The 22,527-nt window shown below is 40.8% G+C and overlaps 1 protein-coding gene across 1 annotated transcript in view; it reads left to right on the top strand.

The window, feature by feature from the left end:
- Positions 1 to 22,527, top strand: part of LOC110089040 (zinc finger protein 318) — a 50,893-nt gene that overhangs the window by 27,932 nt on the left and 434 nt on the right. Inside the window, exons 8-9 of the transcript XR_013540440.1 lie at positions 19,254 to 19,400; positions 21,054 to 21,124. The gene's annotated coding sequence lies outside the window, so the exon portion shown is untranslated. The remainder of the gene's footprint in view (positions 1 to 19,253; positions 19,401 to 21,053; positions 21,125 to 22,527) is intronic.

Here is a 22,527-nt window from a genome sequence, read left to right on the forward strand (position 1 = left end):
GCTTCTTGGTAACCAAGTTACTCAGTGTTAATTCCTAGAACTTGCATGGAGTTTTGCTTTCTATCTTAAAAAGAGAATATAAAGAAAAAGATGGGGAGGGAGAGAAAACACTGCTGTGTCCTACTAGTGATTGAATAAAATGTCATGTATCCATGATACATTCTTTTTAGCAGAGTGTTGGTAGAGGAGATTGAAACTGGCATCAAAAACCACCTCTCCTCTGAGCTGAGTTTATTTTTATGTCACCTTTCTCCCCATAGGCGACTCACAAAATTAAAACTATACAATAATAACAAGCTAAAATACTATACAAAACTATATATTAAAAACAATGAATCGTTAATCAAGATTAAAAACATTTTAAACATATAAAAATGTCTAAATTTCATAAACGATGTATTTCCAAGACTCATATTTATTGCTTAGAAGCCTGCCTATATGAGTAACTTAATGAGTAACTTGATTGTTAAATAAACATTTAGGTTTTTTTCTTCAAAGACTGAAATTCCCAGATTCTTTCCCAATTCATGATTATAATTTACTCTCCTTTTTTTTCTCCCTTTAAGTTGCACATGAAAGCATGTAACTTTAACAGTTCTTCAAATTAATCACTGTTGTTTTTTCTTTTGTTCATTTCCTTAGTATGCATCAAGTGCCTCGTTCATTTTCTCAACACTTTTTTGTCAATCCATCCACTTGTGTTCAAAGGAATACTTATTCATTTATTACTATAAAATCAAATCTATTTATATTGTTAATTTTCAGAAACTGATGTTTCATCTTACCCTTCAAACTTACATTTTCTGTTCTTATAGATAACAAGAGAGGAAATGACTCAGTAAAGGAAACCACCTCCTTTAATTTGTAAGACCTTTTAGGAATGATTAATTTGTAAAGTTGCCGTAAATTAGAAGTGTCTTAACAGGAGATAATAACAGCAGTTATAGATGCTAATGAGGATTGTTCTGTCCTTGCTGTTCTTTTATTCTTAATACATATTAGTAAAAGTTGTTGTGGCATTGGTTTTATTCCTATCTGGTCTCATGTCTTTCTGTGGCATCCATGGTAATATTTCTAAAGGTTCATTTGTTGAAAAATGTCCTGATTTATACAACATAGCTATAATTTTTATAACTTCTTTTGCGATATCTCAGTTATGCTGCATCAAAGTATGACACAGTTTGGACAACTAATTCTCATTTGTAAATGTTTGCATTATGTGACTTTCAACTAGCTTTTATATTTCCAGAAAACAGGAAGTATCTTTGGCTCATCTGTCAGGTAAAATTGCATAAATAAATAGTTGGGCAGTTATTTTAATATCTGAAATTTTAGATTGAAATACATTAGTCTCTTTTCAATTTATATCGTGTTGATTTTTTTTAAATTTTTTTTTTTTTTTTTAATTTATATGCCGCCCACTCTACCCAAAGGTCTCTGGGCGGCTTACAACAATTAAAATTCAATGGAATAAAATAAAATGATTAAAATACAATTAAAATACAATTAAAATACAATTAAAATTGCCATCATTAAGACCCACAGTTAATGTTATTTCAATTAAAAGCCTTCTGGAACAGGAAGGTTTTGACCTGGCGCCGAAATATCATCAGTGTCGGCGCCAGGCGAATTTCAGTTGGGAGGGCGTTCCATAGTCTGGGGGCAGCTGCCGAGAAGGCCCTTTGTCTACAAGCCATCCCTCTTACCTCCTTGAGGGATGGCTCTTTCAAAAGGGCCCCCTGGCTAGATCTTAACAGCCGGGTAGGCTCATATGGAAGGAGGCGGTCCTTCAAGTATTGAGAAGCTACAGTTTATTCTTACTATTTGCTTGTTAGCAGGTGATGGTTTTGCTTCAATACAGCTAACAGGTATATTTGCTGTTTTAATGCTGTCGTTTAATATGTTGGCTGTCCAATATATAGTTATTAATTAAAAAATTTAAATTTTGTCATTTTGTTTGTATCCTGAGATTAAGCTATGTTTTTATACAATCTGAAGCTGAGTTCAGCTCAACTTCCAAAATTACATTTTCCATTCTTAATTATGCATGTTAATAGGGGGCAACCCTGGTCTCTTAATAATGTGAATCAGTATTCTGAATTATATAATTGACTATAGATCAAGCTGAATGAGTGATGCAGCTGTTGTAAGATTGAATCCATGCGACAGAGTGAGCTCCCGTCACTTTGTCCCAGCTCCTCGCCAACCTAACAGTTTGAAAGCATGCAAATGTGACTAGATAAATAGGTACCACCTCGGTGGAAAGGTAAAATGGCGTTCCCTAGCCACGCTGGCCACGTGGCAACGGAAACTGTCTTTGGACAAGCGTTGGCTCTATGGCTTGAAAACAGGATGAGCACCGCCCCCTAGAGTCGGACACAAGTGGACTAAAAAATGTCAAGGGGAATCTTTACCTTTTTACTCTATAGATACCTTGAAGGTAGTGATCATGTAGTATCGTACACTGCAAGAGATATACATAAAATGCCACGTTTCAGCTATCATATTCAGTGGCATAAACAATAGCAAATCATAAAAACTAGGCAACAAAATGCAGTAGAGGTATAATCACCAACCTTTTGGGAAACATGAAGAAAGTGCAAAAAGTCTATTAGCCAAAAATGTATTTGACCTGTTTTTATTTAAACTAATATAAATACTTTTTTAAATAAATTGCTCACTCTTCGGTGTGTCTTTTAACACACTGAAAAGCTATAGCCCCCTCTGTATAAACTGTTGAGCCATAAATTTAAAAACAGTAATTCATTTTCCTCAAATTGGAGTCAGGACAAGGAAGCAATTTAAAGAAGGGAAGTGTGGAAAATAGAAACAGATTGTAAAATGAAAATGCTGCTCTTTCTCTTGTCTACCTGACAGGTAGAAGACCTATAGAACTTTGGATTTTAATTTAAACAAAATCAGTAGTGATTAAATGGCTCTATGTCAATTCATCCAATCTTAGATACATTAAGGAAGATCTTAAATGCAGTCCTCTTCTGAACATACCGGTAAATATGTTGCCACTATCACCTCTATATCTAACAACCTTAAGGCATTGGATAGTTTTGAATAGCCATATCTGTTTTGACTGCCAGGAAGATTAAAATATAGAAGACAGTTGTAAATTTATTCATCCTAATGTAAAGGCTTTGGAGTTCTCACATGTACAATAGAACAGACCACACAGAATTTATAGAGGAACTAAGCAGTTGTGTCTTGTATTCTCCCTCTTGTTTGTCACTGAGCTGCTGACAACACTAATTAGCACTCAGACAGAGATTGAGGGGTTTTGTATTGCACATTGGAGTAAATGTTTGCCAGTGATGTGGTTCTCTTTCTTGTGAATCTGGAGATGGAAATTCCTGCTCTAAAACAGATGCATGCTTTAAAACTGTCAAGATGCTCCTCCAGTTCTTTTCCTATTTCAAATAATGTCTATTCAGCCAGCAGATAACAGACCTGTTACATTGGAAGAATTACTTCAGGAGTTTCCAGTTGAAAGGGAGAAAACAGTTTCATTAGAATAATCCAGCGTATTAAACCAATCTAATAATATAGTAAATATGGAATTATAGGAATTCAGTGGGTACCCTCAGAATATTCTGTTTAGATAATATAATAAGAGTATGTTAAAGAAAATTGACAATCTCCTTACATTTTTTATTTGGAACAGGTATAGGAATATCTTTATTCCATTGATTTCGCTGTTACATCCAGTGGTAAACTGAAAAAATTTCCAGAAAGCTTGAAACAGAATTTAGAAAGAAGCATTGAGGATGAAAAAAGTCATTAGTATAAAAGATTGGTTAGAAAAGGAAAGATTTATTAAAGAACAAATTAAAGACACACTAGATATGGAGAGAATATCTTGGTTTAAACTTATTCAATTAGGGCAGTGGTCTAAACATTGGGTTAAAAGACATAGCAAATGTAGGGAGCTAATGAAGTTTAAGAAATGGTATTGCATAAGGAAGCTACACATGAGTATAAGATAATGAAAAGGTCAGTAAATAAAACTTATAAAATATTATTAGAAGGTGGGGATCAACAAGATCTTCTTAAGTCAATGTGGGATTATGATTTGGGAGTGGAAATAAGTACCAAGGTTTTGAAAAGAATAGCAGAATATTTACATCTATGTCTATAAGGATAAAGAAAAATGTATATACAGTGGTGCCTCACACAACGATGTTAATTGGTTCCAAAAAAATCAACGTTGTGTGAAACATCGTTCTGTGAAACACCATTTCCCATAGGAATGCATTGAAAACCGGTTAATCCGTTCCAATTGGAATGGATTGCCATCGTTCAGTGAAAATCCCCATAGGAAACATCGTTGAGTGAAACAATGTTTCCTATATTGGAATGTATTGAAGCCGACTCAATACATTTCAATGCCTTTGCGAAGTCCTTTTTCGCTCCTGTAAAAGTGTCTTACAATGTTTGGAAGCTGTTTTAAATGATTGCAATGGTTAGTCCACCTCCTGAAACCTATGCAAACTGATTTTGGTGTTGTTCTGACACTTCGTTAATTTATGATGATTTTTTGAATTTTCTCCATTGGAAACCATTGGGGACCACTGTGGTAGGGACTCTGAATGGGTTCAGAAATTGATTATATGTCCAAATGGTCCCAGTGGGCTGAGCACATTTCGTTGTGTTGTATTACATATTTTTAAATTAAAAAATAAAAAATAATCCTGGGCAGTCCCACTTGTATTAAGGCGATGATAGATAGATAGGTAGACAGACAGACAGACAGACAGACAGACACTTACTTACTTACTTACTTACTTACTTACTTACTTACTTACTTACTTACTTACTTACTTACTTACTTACTTACTTACTTACTTACTTACTTACTTACTTACTTACTTACTTACTTACTTACTTACTTACTCCATTTAAAAAACAGCCTGGGCAAGATCAAGATAATTACCACTATCACAGCAGGAGAAAACATAGATGTCTTTATCTTTGAAATCTTTTAAATCTGACAGCAAATGCTCAAGAACATACTTAGGGTATCACATGCTTAGTATTTACATATCGCCAAAGCCTCCCAGTCATTGTCATGTAAGAGTTGTATGCATTATGGCTTTCTCTTCCAAATGTGGTTTTCTCTTTGTATTATTTCTGAACTCAGGTTGTTTCTATATTCCCTAAGATGACAAATTGGCTAATAAAATATTGTGGAATGCTGTTCTTTTTTGTGGCCTCTGTGAATCACACTATGGGTAATCCGTGCATGCGCGGAGCCTCTTTGGAATGTTCTAGAGCTTCTGTGATCGCAAAGGAAAATACATTAGCATAGACCCCTCCCTACTGGAATATGTACCTTCAGTTTCTTTCAACTGCCGCGTTGAGAGCCTCGATCGTTGCTTCTGTGAGAAATCGGAAAACAAAAGTAGGAAAGTTATTGAACTTTATTATTATTATCCTTATTATTTTCAAAAGATACACTCCAGCCTTAAGGCCAAACCATCCGCCCCTCCCACTTTCTGTTATTTTTTTCCAAACTGATTCTTGGTTCATGGCTTTTTCAGGCCCATTTAAAAGCTGCGTAGCCTGCGATAACAAGATCCCACTCTTTGACAGCCACACTAAATGCTTTTTTTTTGCCTCAGTGAGGCCATCAAACTTCCTGTTCCCCTCACTGCAAAAACTTTAAACGCGGAGTTCTCCGCAGTCGCTTCTCTAGACTCAAGCTTTGGCTTTGGGAGCAATCTCTAAAGCCATGGATGAAGCTGTTTTCGAAGTAACAAAACAGTGCCCGTCAGCTACTCCATCTCGTTCCGATCATCGACAGTCTACTCTGCCTTCAATATTGATGGTCACGCAAGTGCACAAAGCCAAACATTCGACATCGAAACCCTCTACATCGAAAACAGCCTGTAAGAGAAAACTGTCCATGGCACCAGAACCGTCAGTGCCGAAGAAGGCTGTCTTCAAAATTGAAGCCTTCCACAACCATTTCCCCGACTCCACAACCACCGGAGTCTGGGAACCTCATCTTCATTGGTTCTCTTTCAGATGAGGAGGCACTTCCACCTCATCAACCTCAGCATTGCAGTCTCCCAAATGGGAACAACATGTTGATCGACTCATGGCTTCCCCTGATAGCCCGTGACAATCCTCGGGCTCTCCAAGTGAGTCTTCACAAATTGCCTCACCAGACATCCATGGCACTGAATACAGCCAGAAACTGTGCCTTACTCTGCCCCTCTAGGCCTACTACCTTGGCCTCCAGCACATCAACGAAGGTACCAAGCCTATATGAGTGTCCGCTTGCCTTCTCACACAGAAAGAGATCACACTCAGCACCATCATCGGGATGCCGTTTGCCCCGATCAGTGCCTAACAGAAATCTACCAAACACTATCGCCCAGTCGCTCTTCCTGGTCCGGCAGCACTGCCCCTGCAGGGTGTCTCTGCTAGGGAGCCTTCGGTGTTGAAGTGATCTTATTACCGTGATTGCCCAGGACTACCTGACACATCTTATCTGCTGGCACCTAAGAGACCCAACCAAGCCAATCAATACTCCTTGGCTCCGGGCACGTTGCAGCACCGGCAAATTACTATTTTCCTTTCCATTATGAGGAATGCGAGTGCTCATCCCACTCTGCGTCACCGGCGTCTGTCTATTCCACCATGATACAGTGTGGTCCATCAACGCCTTTACCACCTTGGCAGCTATCTTGACACCGACAGCAACCTCCATTTGACACACCTCGATACTGACCCTTTTAGTATTGACGATACTCTATATCAAATGCTGTCCATGGACACACCTTCCATGTTGGCAGCAGTCAAAGACCCTCACTATCGACCCCTGTCCACCGACGCCCCTCTGACATCAACAACTTGGTGTTGACACCAATATTTTGAGGATCAACCACTCAACATCAATATTGTTTGACAGTCGATTGACTCGAGGCACGATGCCGACCCATCTGATCATGGTTCCAGGCCTCAAACAGCATCAGGACTTTTAACATCACCGGTTTCTGACCTGGCAGACACAGACCCTCTGTCATCAGCAGAGGATTTTCAAACCTATGCTCAACTAATGATTATTTTGGCCAAATCCCTTGACCCACAAATCCATAGACCTGCTAGTGGAGCAGCAGATCATCTTTATGATCCCATCTCTAAGGATACTATCAAACCGGTCCATATCTCCATGCTCCCTTCTCTCCTGAGCACAAATAGACATTCTTCAACCAAACCAGCATAATCTCATTCGGTATCAAAACGCATAGACATCTTTTATCGTGTACATGACCCGGGTGCAATCTTTTTACAGAAAAAAACAGCTCCCAATTCCAGATTCGCCAAAGCTTCACAATCTCGCTCTCGACACAGACAGATACTAATACCACCTAATAAAGACAGCAGGCGCATTGACTCCATGGGCAGATGGCTATACACTTCTGCCGCCTTCACCATGAGAGTTGCTAACTATCAGGGAGCTAAGGGCACCTGCCAATGTTTTCTCTGGACAATATGTCTACCTTTATTGATGCTCTCCCCGAAGATAAAAGGGTCTTAGCACAAACTTTTCAACAAGAGGGTCTTTCAATGGCAAAACAACAGATGCTGTCCCCTGGACACACAGTTGATACCACACCTAAATCAATGGCTACCTCTGTAGCGCTTTGATGTTTCTCTTGACCTAGAACCCCGAGTCTAGTCGAGGACGCGCATGTGTGCATTAAAGATCTCGCATTCGATGGAATTGGTCTCTTCAGTTCTGACACTGATGACATTCTAGAGAATGTTCAGAAAAGGAGGAGAACTTCCAGGGATTCAGGAGTCTACGCTGCATACCAGGAACGCCCTCAGCGCAATCAGTGACGCAGCTCTTACACCTCCTATCAAAAATTTTAACAAGAACCTCAAAGAGAAGCATCTTATGTGTTTTACTACACACAACAACCTTACTGAGCCAAACCTCGCCAACAAACCACAACTACGTGCAATGACCTTAAGCCTGAGTGTCATGTTTGACATCCAACCAGCTGTGATTCCAATACCACCTCCCACTTCTCCTCCTGCCCTTTAGAAGCACTTGTCTACATTGAAAGACATCAATACAGATGCCTGGGTGCTCTCCATCATAAGAAACGGTTACCACATCAAATTCCACCAGCTTTCCCCACCGTCACACCTCCATTGCAAACTCTACAAGAAGAAATACAGTCATTACTACACAAAGGTGCCATAGAACCAATACCACTACGACACGCAGTCATAGGTTTTTTCTCTCACTATTTTTTTTCTTTTTATTATTATTATTATTATTAATTTGGATTACAAACTACCCCACACCCTTCCTGTTTTTTCTCTCACTATTTCACCATCCCCCAAAAAGATAGAGGGCTTCGCCCCATCCTTGACCTCCGGGAGCTGAATCAATACATCATTTCCACCAAGATCAGCATGGTTACCCTCGAATCTGTCCTCCCCTTATTCCGCAGAAAAGTGGTTCTCAGTTACAGACCTGAAATGCCTATTTTTCATGTCTCCATTCATCCTTCTCACGGGCCCTACCTATGCTTCCAACTCGAACTCAGGCCTACCGATTCAAAGAACCTCCATTCAGACTCACAACAGCTCCCCAAGTATTCACCAAATGCATGGCCCCTGTGGCAGCTTACCTCACACTTCACAACATTCCCATCTCCCATACATCGATGAATGGCTGCGCGTAGCATGCGCTCATCACAAAGCACAACGAGACATTCACTTTGTTGATATGCCAATCTGTAACATTCTTCCCACTATGGGTTAATATCTAAAGGACCCCGTCTGTTCCTTGTAACTAATTAGGCTTATAAAGCCTTGTCTCCTCTACCCCCTTTTATCACCTTCCTCTGATGGTGCTGAGTCACGGAGCGAGGTGGAGACTGTGTGTTTGCCTGTTTGTCGGCATTACCTGAGCTGCCATCGCTTTCTTTGTTTACTGATTTGGTATGTTATGTAATACAGTTTTGGCACTTTGTTTGTTTTCTAAGGAACCCCCATTTACCCTTCCCCTAAGAGAACTAAATAAAGTATATATACTATTTGTCTCAGTGTCTTGCAGCCTCTTTTTTCCAACACACTTCACTTTGTCTCTTCTCCAGGATCTCGACCTTGCAGTAAATCTACACAAATCCAAGTTAAAACCCACAAGGCTGGTTCATTATATGGGAGCAATTATAGACTCCAAACATGCTTGGATGTTTCTTCCAACAGACAAACGCCTCAATCTAATTTCCATACTAAATTCCTTCACTCCTCATGCGCTCGTATCTTTAACTGTCCAACGTGTTTCAAGCACTGTGGTGTCCATCACTGCTGTGGTTCAGCATGTTCACGTCAAAATAAGATAACTCCAGGCATGGTTCCTAACCTTGTTCAACCCATTGACAGACTCACCACATGTTGCAGCGAGTCACTCCAGAACTCGCCTCCCAGCTTACATGGTGGCACTCCGCTCAGAACCTGATGATGGGACAGCCCTTTCAACAACCCCACCCACAAATCCAGGTTACTTTCCAGTTGGGGTCCCCATTGCAGATCTCTGCACATCTATGCCCGGTGGTCACAAAGAGAGAAACTGCTCCATATCAACAAGCTAGAACTCTTAGCAGTAATAAAAGCTTGCAAAGCTTTCAAAAACCGTCTCATCAGAAAAATGGCTCCAATAGCCACAGACAACGCCACCATGATATATTATATTCTCACACAAGGGGACACAAGTCTTTTATACCTTGTTGTTGACCTGCGGGAATGTTGCCTCTCTCATCACATTTGTCTCACAGCAATACATATAGCCAGTCAAGACAACAATCTGGCAGATTTCCTCATTCAAAAAGAATCTCAAGCCACAAATGGGAGCTAGATCAATCTGTTTTTCTCTCCCTGTGCAAACGATGGCATACACCCACCGTTGACCTCTTTGCCTCCCGGGTAAACTTGAAATACAAGCATTACTGCTCCCACACAGGAGTAGGCAAGAACTCCTGCGGAGATGCATTCATTCGCCATTGGCCCAAATCACTCATTTACCTGTTTCCACTGTTCCCGCTCCTCCACAAAGTTGTAGTCCGGCTTCAGCAGGACAGGCCCAATGCTATCCTGATAGCTCCATGGTAGCTGCAGCAGCCATAGTTCCCAATTCTCCGCCAGCTGTCATCCGACATTTATCACCTGCCCCATCTACCTCACCTGCTCAAACAGAACAAAAATCAAATTCTCCACCCAGATCTCCCTGCTCTTCATCTCGCAGTGTGGAGGATTTGGCCTCCCTGACGTATGTCATTCATCATGCAAAGAAACCTTCAGTAAAGCCTATATGTATAAATGGAAAAAATGTCAAGCTTTTACTGCAATGTCATTTTTTTCCTCAACCAACTCCTCTTTTACAACTGTCTTATGTTTTTTATTTTTTTGCAGTTAAAAACTAAGGATCTTTCTCTCTTGTCCCTCAAGGTCTACTTTTCTGCAATTGTGGCTTATCAACCACCAACCTCTCAGGCAGCTAACTTTTTCAGACACCCTACTCTGAAACGTTTCCTCAAGGGACTGTCATACCTGTGCCACAGATGTTCACCTTCCACCATCTCAGTGGTCACTGACATTGGTCCTTCAACAACTTACAAGGGCCCCATTTGAGCCCTTGGTGTCAACTGACCTCAGGTTACTTACCTTCAAAACAATATTTCTTGTGGCCCTCACATCAGCTTGATGTCCTAGTGAACTTGTGGCCTTAATGCCTGTCTACCCTTATCTCCAGTTTTACCCAGATAAGGTTAAACTTTTTGTAGATATTTCTTTTCTACCCAAGGTTGTCTCCCAGTTCCACCTATCCCAACTTTTGGTTCTTCTATTTTCTGTCACCTTTTACTCGTCAACAAAGGATCATCCATGCTTTGGATGTAAGACAGGCTTTGGCTTTTACATAGCCCGCTCTTAATCCTTCAGATGCTCAGCTATACTTTTTGTCGGCTACCAACTTCCTGCCAACAGTCTTCAAGTTACTTGCAGAGAATATCTAACTCGGTTGTGTCTACCATCCAGCTTGCTTATCAGCTTGCTTGAGTTTCTGCACCACAGAGTATCCATCCTCATTATAGGGTGTTGGCGGCATCTACACTGTTCCTTCAGGGTGTCCCCATACCAGACATCTGCGCCTCTGCCACATGGTCACAGCCACCCACGTTTATCAATCACTACACATTGGACGTTCGGCAGTAATCTGATACTGCTTTTGGGTATGCTGTGTTATCATCTACCTTGGTGTGACACCCTTCTCCGGGTACGGTACCTTTTTAGTCACCCATAGTGACTCACAGAGGCCACGAAGAAGAACGACAGGTTACCTACCTGTAATTGTATTTCTTCGAGTGGACCTCTGATTCACATGTCCCAACCTGGCCTCTGCACTGTCATGCTTTTTTCTTTATGTGGCGGTTGACCTAACTGAAGGGAGAGACTTGGTGCCATGGTACATATACCAGGGAGAGGGGTCTATGCTAATGTATTTTCCTTTGCTACCGTAGAAGCGCTATAATGTTTCGACGAGGTTCTGCACATGTGCGGATTACCCATAGTGTGAATCACAGAGGTCCACTCGAAGAAGTACAATTACAGGTAGGTAACCTGTCCTTACTATTTGTCAGTGTTTCAGGGAGGCAAGGAAACCTGGTTATACAAACGACTGATAAATCTGATGTTTGCAGCAGTCTGCATAAAAATGGCTAAACACTGGAAAAACTTGGAAGACTTCTCTGAACAAAGTTTCCTCCATGGCTTTTGAAAAACCTTAACATAGAAGTTGAGACTTGTATAGGATATAGAAAAAAATGACAAATGTATGGATATTTGGTATCCTTTTACAGTATTTTGTATACAAACAAAGGCTGCACAACTCTTCGAACGTCTTTTCACCAGTTATACTCTTTGGAACTTGGAAGTGATCCAAACAGAATCCCAATGTGTTTGATTCTTGTTGTTGCAGGTTCAAAGATAATCAAAACACATGATTTTGTACTTTTGTTCTTTCCATTAACTGTAATTGCTAGATGCTGCTTGCTTTATGCTGTCTGAATTATGCTGTTTGTATTGTTTGCTCTTACATAGTGCATTCTATAAATAAAGTTTTTTTTTTAAAAAAAAATAAACCAAGTCTCCCACATTTTAAAAGCATGTATTAAAGGAGCTCCTCTGAAGATGCCGGCCACAGAGACTGATGAAATGTTGGGAAGAAAAACCTTAAGAACACGGCCAAACAGCCTGAAAATGCTACAACACCCATCGGATCCCGGCCATGAAAGCCTTCGAGAATACTTTTGCCATTGTCTAGAAACAGGAAATTTTTGAGGAGGAAAAAGGAAATGAAGCTGTGGAAGGGGAACATCAGAGATGTAGTAAAGCTGAGGAATTTGTTCCACGATGCTCACAAAGGTCTAATTTTGGTGTTCCACCTGATTTACAGCAGCTTACCTATACATGGTAATTTCTGAACCAGAGAGTTATGAGCAGATGTTAAAATTTCCTCATGCACAACAAGAAAAATGGAGAGAAGCAATGTTAACTGAGTATAAGTCTTTACAGGATCACAACGTTTTTTCACCAGTAAAGTTGCCAGAAGATGTAAATGTAGTGGGTTGCAGATGGGTTTATAAGTTGAAGACATTGCCAGATAATACCCTGCAATGTAAGGCACATTTGGTGGCTCATTTTATATTGTAGCAGCAGTAAACATTTTAAGCCGAACCGGCTATTATATTCCAAGGTCTGTGCTATGGTTTGGATAAAAGAATGGATAACACTAGAAAATCAAAGACTGTACAGATTGGAAGGTCATGATCTAAAAATGGGTTGGCGTGTATATGTATGGTATGGAAAATTTAAGAACAGACACATTTCTCAGAACATATAGTGAGGAAAACTTTATATTTAATATGGAAAATTTTCAAGTGCAAACCTACAAGAAAATTCCAATATGGGTAGCTCCAATAGAGGCCTTTACATTAACAGTGCTAAGCCAGGAAGGAGCTTTATTCATGTATAAAGACTTACTAAATAAAGATCAAACTCTGAAAAACAAACAAGATTTAGAGGGATTGGGCCTATCAAGAAATTGGTGGTCAGTGTTGAAAGTAGAATATAAAAAAAGAAAGATGAGGTTTTTTGAGGGGAAAGTTCAGGTGGATGATCTGTGGATTTAAACAAAGGAGAAAATAATCAAAAAATGCATACATATTTATTAGGGTATGACCTGGAAGATGAGAGGGTGAAGGAGGTGACGGTTAAATGGGCACAAAATTTTGGTTATAACATTGATATAGATGACTGGACGAGAATGTGGAAAGATAATTATAAATTGATTAAACCAGTTAATTTTAGAGAAAATGTCCTTAAAATGTTTTACAGATGGTATCTCACTCCAGCAAGATTGCAAAAAATGTCAGAAAGGATCAGTAATGTTTGTTGGAAATACAGGAAAATCCCGGGAACATAATCATGTATGGTGGTCATGGGAAAAGGCAAAAAAAAAAAAAAATGGTTACAGGTTTGGGAAATGTCACAAGAAATCATTCAGCAAAAACTGAACTTTAAATCTGAAATATTTTTATTGAATATAATGCCAGAGATCATTGATTTAAAAAATAAAATACAGTCTACGGTCCCCAACCTTTTTCCGAACCACGGAACAGTTGGAGGTGGGATCTGTGTGCAGGGGGGATGCGTGAGCAGGGGGCGGGACGTGCTTGTGCAGATGGGGTGTGTGTGCTCTGGAGGACAGGGCGCACACTCGCACATGCAAGAGGGGGCACACTCATGGGTCGGGCTGTACTCACAAAGGGCACCCATGCATGCAGGTGTGTGTGTGTGTATGGAGGGGCTGCGTGCAGGGGGTGGGATATCTGTCTCTGCGGCCCGGTCCTGCCAAAGCCATGGACCGGCACTGGGCCACAGACCAGGGGTTGGGGGGCCCTGGTCTACTGTATATATTTACAGCTGCTAGATTGCTCTGGGCCCAAAAATGGAAGAATTGAGAAATACCAGCGATGGAGGAGCTACTAAAGAAACTATTGGACATTGCAGAACTAGATATTTCAGAGGCATTGTGGGACCAACCGAGACATTTTGAAAATGAAAGCTGGAAGCTATCCGGGCCAAGAAAGAGACAGGAAATCAGAGGAAGAAAAGATTGTGGCGAATCAATACTTACAAGAACCCATTGATGATATTAGATTACCTAGATTTTGGCTAAATCTCACCTATACATGTAGGATGGATGTTTTGTTTTTGTTGTTTTTGTTTTGTTTTACTTTGCTGTTTTGTATGTATGGATAATAATAAAAAAGATATAAAACATTTTAAGTCAGAATGCTGCAAAACCTTTGCAGAAGCACTGGAATGGTGTAAAAAGAGTGCTGAGATATTTAAATGGAACCATACATTGTAAACTAAAGTTAAATGTATCTAACAATCTGAATGTAGAATATTATGCTGATTCAGATTAGAGTTCATGTAAGATTGATAGGAAATCAATTTCAGCAATGGTAATAAATCTAGGAGGGGCTTTGATAAGCTAGAAAGCTAGAAAACAAAATGCATTGTATTTTTCTGTGTATACGACTCCCCAATGTATAAAATGATTTTTCCCTTGCCGGAGGCGGAGGAGCAGTCAATGGGCTGCCGCGAGGGGCGGCCCAGTGTGGCTGGTCCTCCATCTCCGCCGCCAGGTTACCTCCTCCAGTGCGACTTGCTGGGTCTCATCTCCAGCTCACGTTGCCACCTTGTCCCCTGCCCAAAAGGAGCCCACGAGTGGCGCTGGAGGCGGCGATTTGGCAGTGGCGGCAGCAGTCAATGGGCAGCGGTGAGGCTTTGCCTCCATCTCTGCCTCCTGCTGGTGCTGCTGAGCTCACGAGTGGCCCTGGAGGAGGCAATCCAGCAGCGGAGGCGGTAGCAGCAGGAGGCGGAGACAAGAGGCAAAGGAGCAGACGCACTCGGCTGCCTCTCGCTGCTGCGCCACTCGTGGGATCCCTTCAGGCAGGGGAGAAGATGGCAACGTGAGCTGGAGGTGAACCACGGCAAGTCACACTGGAGGAGGTGATCAGGCGGTGGAGGCAGCAGTCTATGGGCAGCCGCGAGATCTGGCTTTGTGTGGCTGCTCCTTTGCTTCCTCCTCTGCCTCCTTCCATGTATAAAACAAGCCTCAATTATTCCTCTAATGATTTTAGGAAAAAGTGTCATTTTATACACAGAAAAAAACAATAGTTGGCACTAGCATAGCTGAAGCAGAATATGCATCATTAAGTGATTTATGTGGAGAAATCACATGGTTTGTTCAGTTGCTTAAAGATGTGAACATTAAAGTTGATTTACCTGTCACAGTGCACAGTGACAGCACAATGTGTATTCAGTTAGCAACTGATAGTCGAATGAAAAGTAGAAGCAAGTACATTTGTATAAAGTTGTGTAATGTGAAGAGTGCTGTGGATAAAAAACTGATAAATTTACATTATTGTTCAAGTGAAAATAGTATTGCTGATATTTTCACAAAGCCATTGACCATGCAGAAACAGGTTTATGTAATAAAATTGGTCTATACAACAATTAATTTAAAGAGGGGTGTTGATATTTTTAATCTAAATATTTATTAAATATAATGTATAGTGAAAGTAAATGACTTAAATAATCTGAGTCATGTACTAAGTGGATTCAGGTACTGTATGTACCAAGGTTGAAAACTTGATATTGTATAGCTGGAAAAAATGATTTAATCTTATGTAACTGTAAGATGAAGTAATGTATTTTGTGATTGGTCCCAAGGATGTGTAAAAGGACATGTGTAAAGGGGACATCTTATCTGCTGTAAATCAGATCATTTATTTCTATGCTACGTATTGTATCATGACATGTCATGCTGCCAACTGAATGTCTGAATGTCTATGCTCTCTGTATATTTGTAAATAGGCTATGTTGAATTTTATTACCTGTGTTATAGTGTCTTTGCAACCTGATATCTCCTAACGCTGCTTATGTCCAGAAAACATTAACAAATTCTCAACAGATTTCACCAACCTCAGCAGAAAGTTTGTATGTCCCATCATAAAAATGATCTTTGAGAAGTTGTGCTGGCCAGATTCATGCATTTTGAGTAAGCATAGCAGTGGAGTAGGGGAGAGTACAGGGTTTGGATTGATAAAGAATGCACAGGCTGGGGTGAGTGAAAAAAACAAAATCTGTCGGCATGGACAGGGAGAAAGAGTAGATTCGTGGCAGACTGGGAGTGAACACAAGAGAATGTTGCACTGGAGAAAAAGAATGCAGTAGTGTGGGAGAGCATAGGTGCACTGGAAGGGAGAGAAAGTGTGTGGTGGGGCAAAGAGAGAGCATGCATGTGGAAGTGTACAGAAGAGCCATGTATATGACAGAGGATGAAAGCATGTGCTGGTGGGAAGAGTAAGCCAATTTGATGAGAGAAGTATGACAAATTAAGGAAGATGGGAGCTGGATAGAAAATGAAGCAAGGCCACTTTCAAACAGCATGTTGTCCAGGACCATTTTGTGTTCAGCAGCAGAGGGTCAAACTAAATGTTAAAGAAAATGTGCATTCTCAGCCAATGGTTAACCCAGCTCCCCTCCCAGCAGCTTTTGGGTCAGTTCCAGATCATGAGATATTTCAAAATCTGAGCAAATGTTAGGTTGAACCCAATTATTGCATTTTATTCTTCACCCTGAAACCTTGGAACTGTATCTCTCTTTTTCCTTCTCTGTATTTTTTTCTCCAGAGTTAGCTGCATATATGCACTTCTATTTCTGCTTGCTATCAATTACACTGTGTTAATATGTTCAGTCAGAGACATACTGTATATAATCTGTATAGTTCTCACCAGACTTAATGAACTGTTAGCTTATGTTTCTGCTTGCTACTTTTGTCATTTTTATTTAATATCTTAATGTGTGATGCTAAATTTTGCTTTAATAAACCTAATAATTTGCGTGGTTCTTTTCTATAGTGTGTCTGTGTCTCTTAAGATGCCAGGTTTCTCTGCAACTTCCAGGATTTGTTACAAGATCATTATTGGCATCAACATTCCATACCTGAATGAGCACACTTCAGTGGTAATCCATTTGATAATGAGGAGATACCCTATTCTAGAGCCAAGTGTTCCAAATGTTCTATGGGGACAGGGTATTCCTCACTAAGGCCTGGATGGGAAACACAGTCACATCCCTTTCCAGGTACTCCTTGCAGTGGCAGTGTTCTCTTTCATATTATATATATAAAGATAGACTATACAAGATTAAAATCACCCAATCCCTTTTGATCTGAAGGGTTCAAACAACTTGTGTTTATATAATTCAAGATGTCCAGTTTTGAAGGACAGATTCACCATCACAATGAACATAAATGCAACAGTGGGACATGGATTGATTTGGATGCAGTCACTCATCATAGTTGTCCTGATACGACACTTTCAGGCAACTTCCTGCTTGGCATTTTGGTATTGAAAAAAATGTGATATGTATTATACACATCATTTTTATTATATATGCTGGTGCCATTTTCCCCTCGATTTTTGGTATCAGGTGTCTTGTTTCATGGCTTTTTCTTGCAGATGTAGGTTCAGTACTATGCATTATGCATTTGCACTCCTTCAGGATGGCAGGAACATTTAGCTCTTCATTTTTCCCTGATAGAATGATCTAGGGCAGTGGTTCCCAACCTTGGACTACAATTCCCAGAAATCCTGGACAGCACAGCTAGTGGTGAAGGCTTCTGGGAACTTTAGTCCAAAACCATCGGAACCCAAGGTTGATAACCACTGATGTAAGGAATGGCACATAAACAGAATCCCTAGTCTCATATTATTGAGATGCCCAAAGGAAGACACAGTCACAAAGCTACAATTGTCTCTTGGAATTGGAGTAGTTACATAGTATATTGGATAAACACAGGGCTTGCATCTGAATTAATTCCCAACACAAGATGAAAGGGGGCCTGCTTTGTGGTCTGTCTTTGGATATTCACCATCCTGACTATGATCATTTAAACAGTCCTTGGAAAAGACAAGAGGCCGGAATCCTATGATTTATGTCAAGCTTAAGTATAGTGATGTAAATTATAGTACTTGTTGCTGCAAGTTAAAAAGCCACCATTTGTATATCATATGAGGAAGTCATGTGACTTGGCGCACTATGAGATAAACAATACTCGGCTCATTAATCAGTATCAATGCACGGCAATTTATGCCATTCTAATTATGCCAGCATAGTTTACCAATAGGATTCTCATTACTATATAAAAATATACTATATCATGTGCTATAACAATATATCATATATAGTATAGAAATTATTACCGTTATCTACCAACTTCTGAGGATATACTCCCATATGCTTCACTGCATGTATTTGAGCTAATGAATTCATGTGTTCCCTAATAAAGCAATTATCAGTTAAAATTCAGACACCAACAGATGTGATACAATTCCCATTCTATGTTGGCCTGCAGTGCTGCCAGATACATTGACATTATAAGGCTGTGTAGTGTACTCTAGGCTAAGACACTTAACTATTAAGCATATAAAAGGGCACTAAGGTGGAACACTAGACAACGAGCAGATGTCTTCTCACTTGTTCGGAATTCTCCCCTTCCTTCCACTCTGTGATAGCTCACCACTGTCACCAGCCTCCATAATATGCTCTGTAGAATCCTCCAACTGTCCAGAAAACATTTTGAGGGCATGCTGGTCCAGAGGGGAATGGACCTTTCCTCCATTTTACTGATGGCAGGACCAAAATATTTATATGCTTCTAGTTCTCCATTTTTTTCTCCCTTTCAATAATATCTTCATTTATATAAATATAGGGAAAATATATCAATGTGGAGCAGGTTCAGCTTATCTTCACATGCTGACGTAGTCACTGACAACAAGACAGAATGCTTAGGACCTATGCTTTTGGAATTCAATCAGCAAGCCAGTCACTAACCCTTGTGGGACAAAAAATTCTACCAAACCAAAAGGCATCAGAGTAGCCAAAGAACTTGATTGGAATTGTGGAGTTAGAAGATATACACATTTATTGCCCTGCTAAACTGGACCATTATTTCTTCCTTTTCCTGCTCTAGGTTATATGGCAGTGTTTTTTGTTGTTGGTAGTGTGTGTGTGTTTTGGTGGTGGTGGAGGTGGTGGTGTTTGTGTGTTTACTCACACTGATCTTCCTGTATCCTTTTCAGACGTGGACCAGGATGAAATGGAATATAATAGAAGCAGTGTGTGCCAGGTTGTATCCATGGGACATGCCACTGATTCTAACAATGCATCTATCAAAATGGATGAACTGGCAAGTTCTGTGACTGAGGCAGGTCACTTCAGCTGGAAAGGTGTGTGAAATTTTGAGTAAAGTCTGGATAGAAGAAGTAAAGTGTGAAAGGCTTCAGTTCTAACAGGAAGCAGTCTATGCTAAGTCAGACTACTGGTTTGCATTGTTCAGTATTGTGAGAATAATTTCAGAAATGTATTTAAATAAATCATTGGATAGCCATAGATAGCTAGTTAGGACTTGTTATTTTGATCTGTTTTAGTTTTCTGTTAGTGACTACTTGCAGTTTGTTGCTGTTAACGTCAGTTCCTACATAGATCACCCCTACTTTCTTTTTCTTTGTTTTCTTTCCTCTGCAATGGAAGGCCTGTTATGACAGTTTCTTCATGTTGACTTTCAGCAGAAATGCACACATAGAAGTGAACTACAGAGGCATCTATTTACAAGTCTGTTGTATCCTAAATGGATTTCTTGGAACAGTTTCTTATTTCAACGGCATAAAGGATGCCTTTGCATTCATAGCCGTTGTTTTACTAGCCTGTATTCCACTAGCTAGAGAGAGAATTTAGATTTACTATACACAATGTTTGCGTTGACTTTCTGATCAGGAAAGCCCGGCCAATCAGCACTGACAATACTGAGTGAGATGGATCAAGTATAACGCAGCTTCCTTGCTCCCTATTTCGTTACCCCTTTTGTCAGTCATGGGGATGCTGATATGTGACCATACAGGCTTGTTAGCGTCATCCATTTAAGGGACATTCCTTTCTCTGCTGCTGCTCTTGAACTTTGTCCTTTGTGGCTAATTAAAGAAACAAGATAAGGTCTGTCTATGCTTATCAAGGTGGTTATTGTTTCCTTGACAAGGAGACCCTTGTTCTGTAGTAATATGGTACTGTACCTGGTGATTGAAGTAACTATTGTTGCATAAGAAGTTCTGGAGAAGACGCAGAAGAGTGTTGAGCTATCTCAACTCCAGCTATTTTTTGCTGAAATTAATTAGTTTCCCTTCCAGTTCTGACTTCTGGCCTAGTTTGGTTGCTGGAAATTTTGGTTTAGAGTCACTGGGAGTTGGGGTCTACAGGCCAGAGAGGGCAGTTTAAGATGGCCTGCCCTAGGAAGCTAATGACTCTGGGTCAGTTCCTGATAACTCTTGTGGATCTGTCTGTCACCTGAGGAGATTATTTTTGTTGAAGTCTACGTTGATTTCAACATAGACTTCAACAAAACGTGAATTTGACCCAACTCCGGGAGGCAGTGGAAGATAGGAGGACCTGCCGTGCTCTGCTCCATGGGGTCATGAAGAATCAGATACGACTTAATGACTAAACATTTCTGGAAAAAGAAATAGTTTGGCAGTGGATGCAATCACTTCTGAGATTACCTCCTGTAGCGAGCACGCTGAAGCCTGTACCAACTCAGGCCGCCAGGAGTGCTCACTCTTCTTCAATTGCTGCCACCAGGTATTGCTGTTTCAATACCAGTAAGTCACTGAATCATGTGTTTCTTTAAAACTTAAACTTGTTTATTGGTTTAACAAAATAAAGTAAGTAAATCACAGGATGTTAATCAAGGTCTCTCACTCACTGACACACACAGACTCTTCCCTCACTGACTGTTTGGCTCACAAGCCCTTAGACACTCTCATCACTATCTCTCACAAAATCTCTCTCTAATCTCTCTTCCTCATCATACACCCCTTTATATATTCCAGCTCCTCCCCCTTCTGCATCTCCTTCCGTCCCCTCATTGGCTGATGTTCCACTGCCCAGCTGTGACGGACAGGTGAGGGCAGGGCTGAATGCTACACCTCCCAATAAGTAGAACCAAACTAGTCTCTTGGTTCTATAGAAAGCTGGCTGTGTTGAAAAGATTATGGTGCTTTGAGTAGTTTTGGCAGAAAGCTTGGTATACGTCTGATTGAATATGGTCAGAGCCCACCTGAAGGCCTATGCCAGGAGAGTAGTAGCTGAAAAGAAATTACCATTTTTTTCGTGTATAAAACAACACTTTTTCCTAAAAATAATTAGAGGACAAATTGAGTGTCATTTTATACACGGAAGGAAGCAGTCGCGTGCGCACTCTTGCTGCCACCGCCGCTGCCCAATTGCCTCTTCCAGAGCTCACGGCTTGTCCCCTCTGGTGTCCCCGAGGCAGCAGCAGCAGGAGGTGGAGGCGAAGGAGCATTCACACGCGCTTGGGTGCCTCTTGCTGCTGCCTTTCCCGCTCACCCAGTCACCACCTGGATCACATTGCTGCCTTGTCTCCTCTGGTGGTGGAGGCAGGAGGAGGCAGAGGCGGAGGCAAACAAGCACTCGCATGCCCTCAGGCGCCTCTTCCTGGTGCCGCTGTCAGAGCACCTCTTCCCACAATCTCCTTAGGGCAAGGGACAAGGCAGTGACGTGAGCTGGAGGTGAGCAGTCACACTGGAGGAGGTAATCAGGCGGGCAGTGGAGACAGCAGCAGCAGGAGACAGAGGAGCAGTTGCCCATTAACTGCTCCTCCGCCTCCATCAAGGGTCAAAATTAGGGGAGCGTTACATTGAGGGGGGGTCGTATACACAGTAAAATACGGTATTTCCTGTGGCACCAATACGTCAGTTTAATTTTGTTGGGTGTTAAAAGCCTCTTGTGCTTTGGCCATAGAGAACATAATGTAGAGCACTCAGTAGCCTGTTTTGACCAATTTGCAGAACTCTTTGCTGATAAAATTGCTTGAATCTGTTCTGATATGAGTGCTATTGCTGATGTTGTAGATCCATTAAATGTAACTGGTGTAATGGACAGAGGTTTGATTACTGTCTGTCCATAATAATAAATATGTTTCAATTTATACAGCACCATATAAGTGATTGCTTTTATAAGCCTTTCCTGGCTTATGAATGGGATTTTTAACTAGCTGGGCATGCTGAAAAGCAGTGTTCTGACTCTTAGCTGTATCATTTTCTTCTGTTTCTTCTGAAGGAATGTCCTAGGCCCCACGGATGCAGAATGGGGAGAAGTGAGAAGAGGCAGACCACTGTTAGAAGGGAGGAAAATTTCCTAGGAGGCAGTGAAACAGGGGTAATCAGAACTGCAGGAGGACAAACCCCCATTTTCTCCAGAGTTATTGAACCTCAGAGTGGAACAGGGAAATGGGCAGGTTGCATAGACTTTATCTGAAGGGCATGTTACTTGTCACAATATTTG

The sequence above is a fragment of the Pogona vitticeps genome, chromosome 1 (assembly GCF_051106095.1).
Source record: "Pogona vitticeps strain Pit_001003342236 chromosome 1, PviZW2.1, whole genome shotgun sequence".
NCBI classification, from domain to species: Eukaryota; Metazoa; Chordata; class Lepidosauria; order Squamata; family Agamidae; genus Pogona; species Pogona vitticeps.